Consider the following 14,614-nt stretch of genomic DNA (forward strand, 5'->3'; position numbering starts at 1 on the left):
AATTTGTATCGTATTTAATAATATTTTGTAGCAAAAATATAACTATTTCGTATACGCTGCTGCACACATCAAGTATTTTTGGCGCCGCTGCCGGGGATCGCCGAAGCAAAACGCTATTAAAAAAAAGATTTTTATTAAACTTTAATTCATTTTTATAAAAATACATTTTATATAATATAATCAAAAATATAAAATCAAGAAAAAGAAAAATATATATTTATATTTTTAAGTTTTGTTAAATTTAAAAAGTTTATATTTCTTTTTATTGTGAAAAGTTATAAAAACTAATAAGTAAATTTTATTTATTTATAAGTTTTATATAAATATTTTATAAAAAATATAAAAAATAAAAAATAAATTAAAATTGTAAACGGGCTGGTCACTGTAGCAAGCCCAAACAATCCGGCCTGGCAACCAACTCCATATGAACGCATGAAATTCATTCACAAACCTCATGCGATCGCATGAGGTGATGTAACTGCTCTGAAACCTCAGCCGATAGGATTAGGGTTAGTTTTAATTATTATTATTATTAATTAATTATAATTAGGGTTTTTAATTTAATAATATTTAGTTTTAGTTGTATTTAATTTGTAATATTTAGTTTAAATTAGTTTTATTAATTATAAATTGATACTTTTATAAAATAAATAATATAAAAATAATATTTTTATAAAATTGTATTTTTATAACTTTAAACTTATTTTATATTTTGTATCTTTTTATTAGTTAAAGCGTAATTTTATAATTTTTCATTCGTAATTAGTTTTAATCTAGTATTTTGCCGTAGTTTATTTTTATTTCTAGATTTTTATTTTTTGCTAAGTGCTTTTTCTTTAGACTAAAATTTAGGTGCTTTAGAATTTTGCGATGCTGTTTTAAGTTTTAGTGCCTTTTTAAGTTATTGCCGTTTTGAATATAGAATTCTTTTTAAGCTTTAATACCTTTAGACGTAAGTTTTAATTCTTAGTTTTTAAACTTTTAAGTTTCGAAGCTGCATTTTATTATTTTTTGACTTTTATTTTTCGACGCTTATTTTTTTCGACCTTTTATTTTTCGACGTTTTTCGACGCGCTCTTTTTCTTTCTTATTTCTCGACGCTCTAGTTTTTAGGACATAGAATTTTCTATTTCTTCTTTAAATTTCAAAAAAAAAAAATTATTTTATGCGGTTAAATTGATAGACATTCAAAATTTTCTGGTTCGTAGTAATAGTTGCATTTGTTAGTGGCGAGTTGTGGGCTTCCGATTTAAAGGGTCCTGGCTACCTGCTTCATCTATTGGCTATTCGATACGTGGGCAAAATCAGAAAAGTCTATTAATTTGATAACTTATATAATTTTTATCTTTTATAACTAATAGGATATTCAGTGAATGCACCGAGCAAAACGTTCACCACCATTCATACGTTCACCACCTGTAACTCGATCAAGACATTTAGCCAACATTGTCGCCGTTGATTTTTCTTTAGAATCATCATCTAGTCGACCAAGTACTCCAATTAAAATTTCCGATAATCCATTTTTTGAACCCGACCTCACAATTGAGAATTCGGAGGATATTCAGGGACAATTCAGAGATCCTGAACTACTAATCATTCCTCCTGAACCACAAATTACTCATCCAGAGATTGTCGAGGAAGAAACCATTAAGTCAGAATTCTCTAGTGATTCAGATTCAACAAATTCAATCATGGAAAATCTAGAACCTCTAAGTATGGAAGACCGAATGAGAGCTAAACGCACTGGCCAAGGTCATGCAATTACTCAACCAGACATTTATGCGCCAGATTATGAAATCAAAGGACAAATCCTACACATGGTAACTAATCAATGCCAATTTAGTGGTGCACCGAAGGAAGATCCAAATGAACATCTTCGTACCTTTAATAGGATATGTACTTTATTTAAAATCCGAGAAGTAGAGGATGAACAGATATATCTCATGTTATTTCCCTGGACTTTAAAGGGAGAAGCCAAAGATTGGTTAGAATCGTTACCTAAAGGGGCGATTGATACATGGGACGTTTTAGTTGAAAAATTTCTTAAACAATTCTTTCCGTCATCTAAGGCCGTGAGACTTCAAGGAGAAATTGTTACGTTCACGCAAAAGCCAAATGAAACTCTATATGAGGCAAGGACAAGATTTGGAAAGTTGTTAAGAGGATGTTCGCAACATGGTTTAGACACTTATCAAATAGTACAAATATTCTACCAAGGATGCGACATCACTACACGAAAAGACATCGATATAGCAGCTGGTGGTTCCATTATGAAGAAAACCGCAACTGAAGCTTACAAAATTATTGATAACACTGCTTCCCACTCACATGAGTGGCATCAAGAAAAAGATATCGTTTGATCATCTAATGCGGCTAGAGCCGATTCTAGCCATGACTTTGATTCCATTTCCGCAAAGATAGATGCTGTCGAAAGACGAAAGGAAAAGAAGACTAAAGATATTCACACAATACGAATTAGTTGTGAGCAGTGTGGAGAACCACATTTGACAAAAGATTGTCTCAGTATTGAACAAACAATGGAACAAAGAGAGAATGTTTCATATATAAACCAAAGGCCTGGAAATAATTATCAGAATAATTATCAACCACCAAGACCAAACTACAATCAAAATCAGAATTATAACCGAAATGTTCCATACAACAACCAACAAGGTCCTAGCAATCAACAAGTATCTAACAATACTTACAATCAGCAAAGACCTATTTTTCAAAATAAATCACCACAAACCGATGATAAAAAGCCAAATTTAGAAGATATGATGTCGAAGCTAGTTGAATCTCAAACGCAATTTTTCACATCTCAGAAATAAACCAATGAACAAAATGCTCAAGCATTTAGAAATCAACAAGCTTCAATCCAAAATCTGGAACAAGAAGTAAGCAACCTAGCAAGGTTGATAGGTGAAAGAAAATCGGGGAGTCTACCAAATGATACAAATGCTAACCCCCGGAATGAAACAACTAAAGCCATTACCACGAGAAGTGGTATTACACTTAAACAACCTGAAATACCTGTAATTTCTGATGACTCTATTCCTACTACACAGCCTGAGCAAGATAAGGAAACAGAACCGGTAGTTGAAAAAGTTAATGAAGATAACACAGCTAAGGCAAAGCCTTATGTTAAACCATACCAACCACCACTTCCTTACCTGAGTAAAATGAGAAAAGAAAGACTTGAAGCCGAGCAATCCAAATTCTTGGATATGTTTAAATAGATAAATGTCAATCTTCCTTTCATTGATGTGATTTCAGGAATGCCAAGATATGCTAAATTTCTGAAAGATCTAATCACAAATAGAAAGAAAATGGAAGAACTCTCGGCTGTTACTATGAATGCTAATTGTTCTGCAGTGTTGTTGAATAAGATACCAGAAAAACTCTCTGATCCAGGAAGTTTCACAATTCCATGTTTTTTGGGTAGTCTTAGTTCAATAGAAGCATTGGCAGACTTAGGTGCTAGTATAAATTTAATTCCGTATTCACTATACACTAAACTAGACCTTGGAGAATTGAAACCAACACGAATAAGTATACAACTAGCCGATCGATCAGTAAAATATCCTAGAGGGATAATGGAGAACATACTAGTTAAAGTTGGTACTTTAGTATTTCCAGTAGACTTTGTTATTCTGGACATGGAAAAAGATTCTCGAGTTCCTCTTATATTAGGAAGACTATTCTTAAACACGGCTAAAGCAATAATAGACGTGTTCGGTAAGAAATGACCCTAAGCATAGAGGACGAGAGTGTTACCTTTTCTGTTGATAGAGCCATGCAACAACTGTAGCGACCCGAAAAAATCGTCATTGACGGCGCCGTCTACTTAGGTCCCGTTACGTGGTCATAGGTCTTTAAAATAACGTTTGACCAAAGATATGTCGCATTCATTTCAAATGTAAGAGTGTTTCAAAGTTTACAAGAATTGTTCAACCAAAAGTTATGATACTAAGTTATAAGTACACTTGAAACCTATGCGACACAATTTTAGATAAAGTCAAAAGACGCTCCACGTATGCATGTATACTCGACATCCAAGCAAGTATCAAAAGTAATGAGCAGAAGCATGTATCACAAAATGTTCAAGGACCTGAGAAAAACATAGAAATCTGTCAACGAAAACGTTGGTGAAATCATAGGTTTAAGTAAATAAGTACAAATGAACTACAAGATTTATATCATTGAAATAATAGTTATCCATTTCAAAAATTGTTATCACGAGCACCCAATTATCAAGGCTTAACTTTCCATCCATAGAACCCTATCACAATAGTGTTAGGACATACACTGTTTCTCAAAAATATATTTCATCCGAAGTAACGGTAGCGAACCGTCCGAATGAGGGTTTGTCAAACCCATATGAATCCATACAACATAAGTTCTCGCTTACACCCGGCAAGTATAACTAATGATAATCGAATTAAGGATTTTGTTCTAAACTCATATGTAGAATGTTTGATTTCCTGTATGAAATGTCCCGTTCATATTGATTATAAACGTTCCATATTAATTGATTTCATTGCGAGGTTTTGACCTCTATATGAGACGTTTTTCAAAGACTGCATTCATTTTTAAAACAACCATAACCTTTATTTTATCAATAAATATTTTAAAAGCATTACGTAGATTATCAAATAATGATAATCTAAAATATACTGTTTACACATGACCATTACATAATGGTTTACAATAGAAATATATTACATCGACATATGTTTCTTGAATGCAGTTTTTACACAATATCATACAAACATGGACTCCAAATCTTGTCCTTATTTTAGTATGCAACAGCGGAAGCTCTTAGTATTCACCTGAGAATAAACATGCTTTAAACGTCAACAAAAATGTTGGTGAGTTATAGGTTTAACCTATATATATCAAATCGTAACAATAGACCACAAGATTTCATATTTCAATACACATCCCATACATAGAGATAAAAATCATTCATATGGTGAACACCTGGTAACCGACATTAACAAGATGCATATATAAGAATATCCCCATCATTCCGGGACACCCTTCGGATATGATATAAATTTCGAAGTACTAAAGCATCCGGTACTTTGGATGGGGTTTGTTAGGCCCAATAGATCTATCTTTAGGATTCACGTCAATTAGGGTGTCTGTTCCCTAATTCTTAGATTACCAGACTTAATAAAAAGGGGCATATTCGATTTTGATAATTCAACCATAGAATGTAGTTTCACGTACTTGTGTCTATTTTGTAAATCATTTATAAAACCTGTATGTATTCTAATCCCAAAAATATTAGATTTTAAAAGTGGGACTATAACTCACTTTCACAGATATTTCCTTCCTTGGAAATAAGACTTGGCCACGGATCGATTCACGAACCTATACAAATATGTACATATATATCAAAGTATGATCAAAATATAATTACAACCATTTTTATTATGTTTTAAAGATTTGAGTGTATTAAGTCAGCTGTCCTCGTTAATAACCTACAACTAGTTGTCCACAGTTAGATGTACAGAAATAAATCGATATATATTATCTTGAATCAATCCACGACCCAGTGTATACACGTCTCAGACTAGATCACAACTCAAAGTATATATATTTTTGGAATCAACCTCAACCCTGTATAGCTAACTCCAACATTACTGCATATAGAGTGTCTATGGTTGTTCCAAATAATATATATACATGGGTCGATATGATATGTCAAAACATTTGCATACGTGTCTATGGTATCCTAAGATTACATAATATATTAGAATACATGTATAATACAATATAAGTTAGCTAGGATATGATTTGTATAGATTTGTTAAACATTTCCCGTAGCTAAAAAGATCAAAAATATCCAATCTTGTTTTACCCATAACTTCTTCATTTTAAATCCGTTTTGAGTGAATTAAATTGCTATGGTTTCATATTGAACTCTAATTTAAGAATACAAACAGAAAAAGTATAGGTTTATAGTCGGAAATTTAAGTTACATGTCAATTACTAAAGAGGTAGTCATTTCCGTCGAAAGAACGACATCTTGATGACCATTTTGAAAAACATACTATCACTTTGAGTTTAACCAAGATTTTTGGATATAGTTTCATGTTAATATGAAAAATCATTTTCCCAGAAGAACAACTTTTAAATCAAATTTTATCATAGTTTTTAATTATCCAAACCAAAACAGCCCCCGGTTTCACTACGACGGCGTATATCCGATTTTATGGTGTTCATCGTGTTTCCAGGTTTTAAACCATTAAGTTAGCATATCATATAGATATAGAACATGTTTTTAGTTGATTTTAAAAGTCAAGTTCGAAGGATTTACTTTTGTTTGCGAACAAGTTTAGAATTAACTAAACTATGTTTTAGTGATTACAAGTTTAAACCTTCGAATAAGATAGCTTTATATGTATGAATCGAATGATGTTATGAACATCATTACTACCTCAAGTTTTCTGGATAAAACTACTGGAAATGAGAAAAATGGATCTAGCTTCAAAGGATCCTTGGATGGCTTGAAAGTTCTTGAAGCAGAATCATCACACGAAAACAGTTCAAGTAAGATTTTCACTCGAAATATGAATCAAAGTTTGAATATGAAAATTACCTTGAATTAGAAAGATAACCTACTGTAAATAACAAAGGTTCCTTGATCTTAGATGATTACTTGGAATGGATTAGAAAGCTTGGAAGTAGACTTGCAAACTTGGAAGTATTCTTGATTTTTATGAAACTATACTTATGGAATTTATGAAGAACACTTAGAACTTGAAGATGGAACTTGAGAGAGATCAATTATATGAAGAAAATTGAAGAATGAAAGTGTTTGTAGGTGTTTTTGGTCGTTGGTATATGGATTAGATATAAAGGATATGTACTTTTGTTTTCATGTAAATAAGTCATGAATGATTACTAATATTTTTGTAATTTTATGAGATATTTCATGCTAGTTGCCAAAATGATGGTTCCCACATGTGTTAGGTGACTCACATGGGCTGCTAAAAGCTGATCATTGGATTCTATATACTAATAGTACACACATCTAAAAGCTGTGTATTGTACAAGTATGAATACAGGTGCATACGAGTAGAATTGTTGATGAAACTGAACGAGGATGTAATTGTAAGCATTTTTGTTAAGTAGAAGTACTTTGATATGTGTCTTGAAGTCTTTCAAAAGTGTAAGAATACATATCAAAACACAACATGTATATACATTCTAATGGAGTCGTTAAGTCTTCGTTAGTCGTTACATGTAAGTGTTGTTTTGAAACCTTTAAGTTAACGATCTCAATTAATGTTGTTAACCCAATGTTTATTATATCAAATGAGATGTTAAATTATTATGTTATCATGATATTATGATGTATGAATATCTCTTAATATGATATATACATTAAAATATCGTTACAACGATAATCGTTACATATAAGTCTCGTTTCGTAATTCTTGAGTTAGTAGTCTTGTTTTTACATATGTAGTTCACTGTTAACACACTTAATGATATATTTAAATATCATTTTATCATGTTAAATATAGTGTATCAATATCTTAATATGATACATATGTATTTAGTAGACGTTATCATAACGATAATCGTTATATATATCATTTCGAGTTTCTTAACTTAGTAATCTCATTTCTTATGTATATCACACATTGTTAATATACTTAGTGAGATACTTACTCATCATAATCTCATGTCAACCATATATATATGTCTATATATACCACAACATGTAGTTTTTACAAATTTGTAACGTTCGTGAATCGCCGGTCAACTTGCGTGATCAATTGTCTATATGAAACTTATTTCATTTAATCAAGTCTTAACAAGTTTGATTTCTTAACACGTTGGAAACATTTAGTCATGTAAATATCAATCTCAATTAATATATATAAACATGGAAAAGTTCGGGTCACTACACTGTACTTGTGTTCACTTAGTAAAAAGAAACGTTTATGTTTTCTCATCCCAAATGTAAGTTCAAAAGAGTAAATGTGGGACTATGATCTCACCTTGAGTGCACGTATGTAAAAGTACTTTAACAAGTAAACGTGTGCAAGAACGAACGCTAGTCTTGACCTAAACAAATAGGTTGTATCAATATCGGTAAACACGGTTGGTCAAAGTGTGCAATTAGTCCTATGGCTCGTTACGACTCGATTATGATAGCATGTGAATCAAATTATGATGTTTCATGCAAGGTACAAGTATAAAAGCATGTTAGAATGATTGCATAAGTATTTGGTTAAGTTTGATTAAAAGTCAACTTTGGTCAGGTCAAAGTCAACAAAAAAGTCAACACGTTCGGGTCGGGTCCCGAACTATTTTTCTGAGGTTTTTTATTCATATATAAGCATGTTAGAACAAGTTACATGTAAATCGGAGGTGCGTAGTATAGCAAACATTTTTCAAAATTTGACAAAGTAGGTCAGAAGCCAAACACGGCAAATGCCGCGCCGCGACCAAAGAGTGCCGCACCGCGGCAATCAACGTGATCTGATGCCTGGTCTGTTTCAATTTTCCAAGTCCTAAACCAATTTTTATTTAAACACAAAACACAAACCGTAAACCCTTACGACACGTATCTTATATCGTTGGAAAGGTAATTTGACAAGGAACACAACTAAACACGTTTCATCAATCTAAAATATCATTTGCAAATATCGAGTTTCCAAATTAAATGATTAAATAAATGCTCATCATTAATGATTCAATTTCATAAATGCACAATTATGATTCAGGAATTAAATGCACACATGTGATACGCCGTTTCGTAGGTAATAATGAATACAACTAAACGCTTACAAACAACATTGCATGGCATTTAATGCATCAAATGTTCACATTTAGTTCTATCAAACCCTAACCAACATCACCAAAATCAATAATCAAGTTATGAAGTTTTTCTGAAACAATCTACACATCAAATTGAAGCTAGTGATACTAGTAACACAATTAAAACATATACTCATAACATTTAACAACATTCAAGCAACTAAATCACCAAATCAAACATATCAAAATTCAAGTTCATGCTAGTTACTTAAAATAACGAGATCGAACATATAAACCACATATTCATAATAGACTTGAGCCATAGACACTAATTAACACTTTTACAAGTAAAAATCATCAAGAACACAAAATCTAGTGATTTTAGAAAGTTACCCAAATGAGAAGTAATCGGTATGGATTCGAAGAGGAAGATGCAAGGATTCCGAATATGTAATTTGTTTGGATTGGTGCTTGCTCGATTTGATTTAGATGATGAATCTTTGGATTGGTATTTGAGAGAATTTAGTGAAAATATTAAAGAAAAATTAAAATGAAATGGAAAATGAAAAGAGGTGGTGGGTGTTGACTAGTCCATCTAGTCACACCTTTGATCAATTGGCGAAACTAGTCCCTCGAGTTCGGTTGCGGGTGCGTGAATTACCTAAACGAGATAATTTAGAGACGCGTATTAACGGAAGGTGTTATAATTATATAATGGACTTTAAAATAGTTAAACGGAAAGTAAACCGAAAAAGGCGGGATGTTACATTACCTACTCCTTAAAGGAAATTTCATCCCGAAATTTAAGTAGGCGTAGTAGTCGTTGTTTCTTCCTCGAGATCTTGTGTTTCTGCATCCGCGAATAGATGAAGGTACTTCCTTTACATTTGATCTTGCCTTTCCTAAGTAAACTCGGGTCCTCTTTTGGCGTTCCAACGGACCTTAACAATTAGAATTCGGCTTTGTTTTAACGTTTTGACGGAGGTGTCCACAATTTCAATCGGTTCCTCCACGAAATGAAGTTTGTCATCAATGGTAAGTTCCTCGAGAGGGATGATGATATCGGGTTCGGCAAGGCACTTTTTTAAGTTGGATACATGGAATGTAGAATGAATGGAGCTCAATTGAGGTGGAAGATCTAAACGATAAGCAACGGTTCCAACACGCTCTAAGATTTCGAAAGGACCAATATACCGCGGATTTAGCTTCCCGCGTTTCCCGAAACGGATTACACCTTTCCAAGGTGTGACTTTTAACATTACGCGATCACCGACTTGGAATTCAAGTTCGTTGCATCGTTTGTCGGTATTGCTCTTTTGACGACTTCGGGCCGTCCTAAGCCTATCTCGGATTTGAACAATCTTCTCGGTTGTTTCATGAATGAGTTCGGGTCCGGTGATTTGTGTATCGCCTACTTCTGCCCAACAAAGAGGTGAACAACATTTTCGGCCATATAAAGCTTCGAATGGTGCGGCGTTGATACTCGCATGATAACTATTGTTTTAGGAGAATTCGGCGAGAGGCAAGTGCTTATCCCAAGCTTTTCCAAAGTCGATAACACAAGCTCGTAGAATGTCTTCCAAAGTTTTAATTGTGCGTTCGCTTTGTCCGTCGGTTTGTGGATGATATGCTGTGCTCATGTCTAAACGCGTTCCCAACGCTTCTTGTAAAGTACGCCAAAATCTAGAAACAAAACGGCCATCTCGGTCGGAAATAATCGATAAGGGCACACCGTGACGGGCTATGATCTCCTTAATGTAAAGTTTTGCAAGTTTTTCCATGTTGTCGGTTTCCTTCATAGCTAGGAAGTGTGCGGATTTGGTGAGTCAGTCAACAATGACCCAAATAGTATCGTAACTGCCCAACGTCTTTGGTAGTTTGGTGATAAAATCCATCATTATCCTTTCCCACTTCTATTGCGGGATTTCAAGTTGTTGAAGTAGTTCGAACGGTCTTTGATGTTCGGTTTTGACTTTAGAGCAAGTTAGGCATTTTCCAACATAAGTAGCATCGTCCCTTTTAATGTTCGGCCACCAATATTGTTCTTTGAGGTCGTGATACATCTTATTGGCACCGGGGTGAATCGAATTTCTTGACTTATGGGCTTCGTCTAAAATAAGGCTTCGCTAGTCCCCATAACTAGGTACCCAAATTCTTCCGGCGAAATATCGGAGTCCGGTTTCTTTAACTTCGAATCGAGAGGTAAGGACGTTCAAGTGTTCGAGAGAGATATTTTCATCCTTGAGAGCCTCGTCTTGGGCTACACGAATTTGACTATTGAGGTTGGTGTGAATGGTGATGTTTAAAGCTCGGGCACGAAGAGGCACCGCTCTATCTTTTCGACTTAAGGCATCGGCTACCACATTTGCCTTTCTCGGATGGTAACGAAGCTCACAATCGTAATCATTCAAAGTTTCAATCCACCGTCGTTGTCTCATGTTTAGTTGCTTTTGATCGAAGATGTGTTGAAGGTTTTTGTGATCGGTGAAGATAGTACTCTTGGTTCCATAAAGATAGTGTCTCCACATTTTAAGTGCAAAGACAACGGCTCCGAGTTCGAGATCATGTGTCATGTAGTTTTGTTCTTGAATTTTCAATTGTCGAGAGGCATAAGCAATGACTTTCTTTCATTGCATCAATACACACCCAAAACCATGTTTCGAGGCATCGCAATATACAACAAAATCATCATTGCCTTCAGGAAGTGACAAGATAGGAGCGGTGGTTAGCTTTGTTTTCAAGATTTGAAATGCGGATTCTTGTTCGGTTGCCCAAATGAATTTCTTTCCCTTGTGAGTTAACGCGATTAGAGGACGTGCAACCAAGGAGAAGTTTTCGATGAATCTTCGATAGTACCCGGCGGGACCCAAGAATTGACGAATGTGAGTAGGAGTGGTAGGTGTCTCCCATTTACTAATGGCTTCGATTTTCGTTGGATCGACTTTAATACCTTGATCACTTACAACATGACCAAGAAATTGAACTTCATTCAACCAAAATTCACACTTGGAGATTTTTGTAGAGACCCGTCCTAATCCATCCGGACGAAGTCCATATCGATTTCAAACGATTCACAACAGTTAATTACATGGCGAGGTACTTGACCTTTATATGATACATTTTACAAACATTGCATTCGTTTTTGAAAAGTCAAACTTTCTTTACAACGAAATTTGACATCATGCATACCATTTCATAATACATTCAACTATAATTGACTTAATAATAATCTTGATAATCTCGACGACTCGAATGCAACATCTTTTGAAATATGCCATGAATGACTCCAAGTAATATCTATAAAATGAGCAAATGCACAGCGGAAGATTTCTTTTGTACCTGAGAATAAACATGCTTTAAAGTGTCAACCAAAAGGTTGGTGAGTTCATTAGTTTAACTTAAACAATCGTTTCCATCATTTTAATAGACCACAAGATTTCATATTTTCATTTCTCATAAACATACGTCCCATACATAGAGACAAAATATCATTCATATGGATTGAACACCTGGTAACCGACATTCACAATATGCATATAAGAATATCCCCATCATTCCGGGATCCTCCTTCGGACATGATATAAATTTCGAAGTACTAAAGCATCCGGTACTTTGGATGGGGCTTGTTGGGCCCGATAGATCTATCTTTAGAGTTCGCGTCAATTAGGGTGTCTGTTCCCTAATTCTTAGATTACCAGACTTAATAAAAAGGGGCATATTCGATTCGATAATCCAACCATAGAATGTATTTTCGATTACTTGTGTCTATTTCGTAAAACATTTATAAAAGCAGCGTATGTATTCTCAGTCCTAAAAATGTAAAGAGTAAAAGGGAGCAAATGAAACTCACCTAATGTATTTTGTAGTAAAAATACATATGACTATACTGAACAACTGAACAATGCAGGGTTGGCCTCGGATTCACGAACCTATATCATTTGTATAACTATTAATACATATCATCGTAATTGAACACTTTCATATATTATAACTTATGTTATATGTTATGTATATATCTAATTTGTGTATATAATTAAAATAGTTAATATTTTTATAGTTATGTATATACATATGATTAATATTATATTGAAAATCAATAATTTGTTATATGTAAATATTTATATAAATAATCTTAATGTAGATAATTATATGTAATGTTATGGTAGTGTAATAAGTATACTCTTATATAGGAAATACTTATTTGTTATAGTAATATTATTACTAATGACAATCTATATGGTAATTTTATAAATTTTGATAGAAATGATAATAATAATAATAATAATAATAATAATAATAATAATAATAATAATAATAATAGTAATAATAATAATTATATTAACTATAATAATAATGGTCTTTCTAATAATGATCATAATAATGATATTAAGAATAATGATAATGACAATATTAAAAATAATACTTACGCTAATGATAATGATAGTAATACTAATAATTATAAAAGGATTCTAATACTAATATTAATGATAATAAAACTAGTTTACCTTATTTTCACAGTAATGATAATAATGATAATACTAGTATGATAATAATATAAATGATAGTTTTTGTAAGGATAATACTAATAATGATTATAATCTTAATATTAATAATAATAATAACCCTAATATTAATAATACTAATAATAACGATCATTAGTAATAATCATAGTAATAACAATAATAATAATCATAATAATAAAAATAACAACAACAATAATAATAATGATAATAATAATAATTTTAAGAAAAGAAAACTACCTTAATAAGCTTTTATAAAAAGAATTGCACCGAAACGGGCTCGAACCCTCGACCTCTCGCTCAACGACCCAACACTCAAACCATTTCGCTGTATGTAATTTGTGACGACCCGGAAATTTTTGACCAAATTTAAACTTTGATCTTATATGATTACAACACGATAAGCAAAATCTCTAATGGTGAGTCTTGAAAATTTTGGTACTATATTCATATAACCAAATACCCTCTGATTGTGCTCGATGATTCACGAACAATAGTTTATAAATAAATGTGTGTGTGTGTATAATTATATATATACACACACACACACACACACACACACATATATATATATATATATATATATATATATATATATATATATATATATATATATATATATATATATATATATATATATATATATATATATATAATTTGATACAATTAAATTGTTATATTATTATTATTATTAATATCATATCATTAACACTAGTAGTAAAATTATAATTTTAGTTATTAATATTAGTATTATTATTAGATATTGTTATTATCATCAAGAACTATCACCAATATTATGAATTATTATTAATATTATTATTATTATAATCTTACATTTTATTATTATTAATAATAATATTATTATCATCTATAAACCTTATAAATATAATTAAAATTTGTATTATTATTAATGACGATGGAATTAGTATTAATAATTATTAACTATAAACTAAACAAACACAGATACAAAATTCAGTTATATATATATAGATAAATACATGTATATTGATATATAAATATATAATACGGTGTATACATGTAAAATACATATTTATATTTAAACAGGTATAGCTATATATATATATATATAAAGATATATACGGATTTTTTTTTAAAATAAAGTGAATACACATTCTGTTTCAGATCGCTATCTTCCTACTTAATTTGTCTCCTACATTGAATCTTCCAATTGATTTATTCATAGTACGAGCCAAAATCAGTTAAGGGTTTACTTCAACTTTATTTTTTTTATTATTTATCTGTTTCAGGTACCAATCATACTATGTTAAACTTTGTTTGCTATCTCCTAA

The sequence above is a fragment of the Rutidosis leptorrhynchoides genome, chromosome 3, assembly GCF_046630445.1.
Source record: "Rutidosis leptorrhynchoides isolate AG116_Rl617_1_P2 chromosome 3, CSIRO_AGI_Rlap_v1, whole genome shotgun sequence".
Lineage (NCBI taxonomy): Eukaryota > Viridiplantae > Streptophyta > Magnoliopsida > Asterales > Asteraceae > Rutidosis > Rutidosis leptorrhynchoides.